Genomic DNA, 5000 nt, shown 5'->3' with positions numbered 1-5000 from the left:
CCCAGAACCGATGAGATGAAAATATTAAAACGATATTTTTGCATTTTCTTACGGTAAAACATTAACAAATAAGCGACTATAGCAATATAAAACTCCATTTGTAATTTAATTAATCAAAATTAATATTTTTTTTTGATTTTTCAGCGATCCAGAACCGATGAGACGAAAACATTAAAACGATATTTTTGCATTTTCTTACGACAAAACATTAACAAATACGAGACTATAACAATATAAAACTACATATGTAATTTAATTAATCAAAATTAATAATTTTTTTTGATTTTTCAGTGATCCAGAACCGATAAGTCGAAAATTTTAACAATCATATTTTTGCATTCTGTACCGTGGATCCATCGTTAAACGCTATTAAACTAACGTCCGTGATGGTATAAATGCAGATTTTCGCTCCGTTTAGCCAAAATAACGAACTTTAGGTGCGCTCCGAAATATTTCAAAGTCCCAGCGGCGTATTGCTTCGCCTCTTAGAACCGATTAGTCGAAAATTTTAACAATCATATTTTTGCATTCTGTACCGTGGATCGATCGTTAAACGCTATTAAACTAACGTCCGTGATGGTATAAATGCAGATTTTCGCTCCGTTTAGCCAAAATAACGAACTTTAGGTGCGCTCCGAAATATTTCAAAGTCCCAGCGGCGTATTGCTTCGCCTCTTAGAACCGATTAGTCGAAAATTTTAACAATCATATTTTTGCATTCTGTACCGTGGATCGATCGTTAAACGCTATTAAACTAACGTCCGTGATGGTATAAATGCAGATTTTCGCTCCGTTTAGCCAAAATAACGAACTTTAGGTGCGCTCCGAAATATTTCAAAGTCCCAGCGGCGTATTGCTTCGCCTCTTAGAACCGATTAGTCGAAAATTTTAACAATCATATTTTTGCATTCTGTACCGTGGATCGATCGTTAAACGCTATTAAACTAACGTCCGTGATGGTATAAATGCAGATTTTCGCTCCGTTTAGCCAAAATAACGAACTATAGGTGCGCTCCGAAATATTTCAAAGTCCCAGCGGCGTATTGCTTCGCCTCTTAGAACCGATTAGTCGAAAATTTTAACAATCATATTTTTGCATTCTGTACCGTGGATCGATCGTTAAACGCTATTAAACTAGCGTCCGTGATGGTATAAATGCAGATTTTCGCTCCGTTTAGCCAAAATAACGAACTTTAGGTGCGCTCCGAAATATTTCAAAGTCCCAGCGGCGTATTGCTTCGCCTCTTAGAACCGATTAGTCGAAAATTTTAACAATCATATTTTTGCATTCTGTACCGTGGATCCATAGTTAAACGCTATTAAACTAACGTCCGTGATGGTATAAATGCAGATTTTCGCTCCGTTTAGCCAAAATAACGAACTTTAGGTGCGCTCCGAAATATTTCAAAGTCCCAGCGGCGTATTGCTTCGCCTCTTAGAACCGATTAGTCGAAAATTTTAACAATCATATTTTTGCATTCTGTACCGTGGATCGATCGTTAAACGCTATTAAACTAACGTCCGTGATGGTATAAATGCAGATTTTCGCTCCGTTTAGCCAAAATAACGAACTTTAGGTGCGCTCCGAAATATTTCAAAGTCCCAGCGGCGTATTGCTTCGCCTCTTAGAACCGATTAGTCGAAAATTTTAACAATCATATTTTTGCATTCTGTACCGTGGATCGATCGTTAAACGCTATTAAACTAACGTCCGTGATGGTATAAATGCAGATTTTCGCTCCGTTTAGCCAAAATAACGAACTTTAGGTGCGCTCCGAAATATTTCAAAGTCCCAGCGGCGTATTGCTTCGCCTCTTAGAACCGATTAGTCGAAAATTTTAACAATCATATTTTTGCATTCTGTACCGTGGATCCATAGTTAAACGCTATTAAACTAACGTCCGTGATGGTATAAATGCAGATTTTCGCTCCGTTTAGCCAAAATAACGAACTTTAGGTGCGCTCCGAAATATTTCAAAGTCCCAGCGGCGTATTGCTTCGCCTCTTAGAACCGATTAGTCGAAAATTTTAACAATCATATTTTTGCATTCTGTACCGTGGATCGATCGTTAAACGCTATTAAACTAACGTCCGTGATGGTATAAATGCAGATTTTCGCTCCGTTTAGCCAAAATAACGAACTATAGGTGCGCTCCGAAATATTTCAAAGTCCCAGCGGCGTATTGCTTCGCCTCTTAGAACCGATTAGTCGAAAATTTTAACAATCATATTTTTGCATTCTGTACCGTGGATCGATCGTTAAACGCTATTAAACTAGCGTCCGTGATGGTATAAATGCAGATTTTCGCTCCGTTTAGCCAAAATAACGAACTTTAGGTGCGCTCCGAAATATTTCAAAGTCCCAGCGGCGTATTGCTTCGCCTCTTAGAACCGATTAGTCGAAAATTTTAACAATCATATTTTTGCATTCTGTACCGTGGATCCATCGTTAAACGCTATTAAACTAACGTCCGTGATGGTATAAATGCAGATTTTCGCTCCGTTTAGCCAAAATAACGAACTTTAGGTGCGCTCCGAAATATTTCAAAGTCCCAGCGGCGTATTGCTTCGCCTCTTAGAACCGATTAGTCGAAAATTTTAACAATCATATTTTTGCATTCTGTACCGTGGATCGATCGTTAAACGCTATTAAACTAACGTCCGTGATGGTATAAATGCAGATTTTCGCTCCGTTTAGCCAAAATAACGAACTTTAGGTGCGCTCCGAAATATTTCAAAGTCCCAGCGGCGTATTGCTTCGCCTCTTAGAACCGATTAGTCGAAAATTTTAACAATCATATTTTTGCATTCTGTACCGTGGATCGATCGTTAAACGCTATTAAACTAGCGTCCGTGATGGTATAAATGCAGATTTTCGCTCCGTTTAGCCAAAATAACGAACTTTAGGTGCGCTCCGAAATATTTCAAAGTCCCAGCGGCGTATTGCTTCGCCTCTTAGAACCGATTAGTCGAAAATTTTAACAATCATATTTTTGCATTCTGTACCGTGGATCCATCGTTAAACGCTATTAAACTAACGTCCGTGATGGTATAAATGCAGATTTTCGCTCCGTTTAGCCAAAATAACGAACTTTAGGTGCGCTCCGAAATATTTCAAAGTCCCAGCGGCGTATTGCTTCGCCTCTTAGAACCGATTAGTCGAAAATTTTAACAATCATATTTTTGCATTCTGTACCGTGGATCGATCGTTAAACGCTATTAAACTAGCGTCCGTGATGGTATAAATGCAGATTTTCGCTCCGTTTAGCCAAAATAACGAACTTTAGGTGCGCTCCGAAATATTTCAAAGTCCCAGCGGCGTATTGCTTCGCCTCTTAGAACCGATTAGTCGAAAATTTTAACAATCATATTTTTGCATTCTGTACCGTGGATCGATCGTTAAACGCTATTAAACTAGCGTCCGTGATGGTATAAATGCAGATTTTCGCTCCGTTTAGCCAAAATAACGAACTTTAGGTGCGCTCCGAAATATTTCAAAGTCCCAGCGGCGTATTGCTTCGCCTCTTAGAACCGATTAGTCGAAAATTTTAACAATCATATTTTTGCATTCTGTACCGTGGATCCATCGTTAAACGCTATTAAACTAACGTCCGTGATGGTATAAATGCAGATTTTCGCTCCGTTTAGCCAAAATAACGAACTTTAGGTGCGCTCCGAAATATTTCAAAGTCCCAGCGGCGTATTGCTTCGCCTCTTAGAACCGATTAGTCGAAAATTTTAACAATCATATTTTTGCATTCTGTACCGTGGATCGATCGTTAAACGCTATTAAACTAACGTCCGTGATGGTATAAATGCAGATTTTCGCTCCGTTTAGCCAAAATAACGAACTTTAGGTGCGCTCCGAAATATTTCAAAGTCCCAGCGGCGTATTGCTTCGCCTCTTAGAACCGATTAGTCGAAAATTTTAACAATCATATTTTTGCATTCTGTACCGTGGATCGATCGTTAAACGCTATTAAACTAACGTCCGTGATGGTATAAATGCAGATTTTCGCTCCGTTTAGCCAAAATAACGAACTTTAGGTGCGCTCCGAAATATTTCAAAGTCCCAGCGGCGTATTGCTTCGCCTCTTAGAACCGATTAGTCGAAAATTTTAACAATCATATTTTTGCATTCTGTACCGTGGATCCATAGTTAAACGCTATTAAACTAACGTCCGTGATGGTATAAATGCAGATTTTCGCTCCGTTTAGCCAAAATAACGAACTTTAGGTGCGCTCCGAAATATTTCAAAGTCCCAGCGGCGTATTGCTTCGCCTCTTAGAACCGATTAGTCGAAAATTTTAACAATCATATTTTTGCATTCTGTACCGTGGATCGATCGTTAAACGCTATTAAACTAACGTCCGTGATGGTATAAATGCAGATTTTCGCTCCGTTTAGCCAAAATAACGAACTTTAGGTGCGCTCCGAAATATTTCAAAGTCCCAGCGGCGTATTGCTTCGCCTCTTAGAACCGATTAGTCGAAAATTTTAACAATCATATTTTTGCATTCTGTACCGTGGATCGATCGTTAAACGCTATTAAACTAGCGTCCGTGATGGTATAAATGCAGATTTTCGCTCCGTTTAGCCAAAATAACGAACTTTAGGTGCGCTCCGAAATATTTCAAAGTCCCAGCGGCGTATTGCTTCGCCTCTTAGAACCGATTAGTCGAAAATTTTAACAATCATATTTTTGCATTCTGTACCGTGGATCCATCGTTAAACGCTATTAAACTAACGTCCGTGATGGTATAAATGCAGATTTTCGCTCCGTTTAGCCAAAATAACGAACTTTAGGTGCGCTCCGAAATATTTCAAAGTCCCAGCCGCGTATTGCTTTGCCCCGAAATTTTTCAAAGTTCCAGCGGCGTGTTGCTTTCAAAGTGCCTCCCTCTAAATACCGATCGGCAGGCCGCTAGGTCGGCGACGCACGGGCTTACGCCCAGGCGTATACGGGGGCAAATCGCCGTGAGAGCGTGCGATTTTGACT

Source organism: Osmia lignaria, unplaced genomic scaffold (assembly GCF_051020975.1).
Source record: "Osmia lignaria lignaria isolate PbOS001 unplaced genomic scaffold, iyOsmLign1 scaffold0035, whole genome shotgun sequence".
In the NCBI taxonomy this organism is placed as follows: domain Eukaryota; kingdom Metazoa; phylum Arthropoda; class Insecta; order Hymenoptera; family Megachilidae; genus Osmia; species Osmia lignaria.
Note: the sequence above shows the minus strand (reverse complement) of the source record.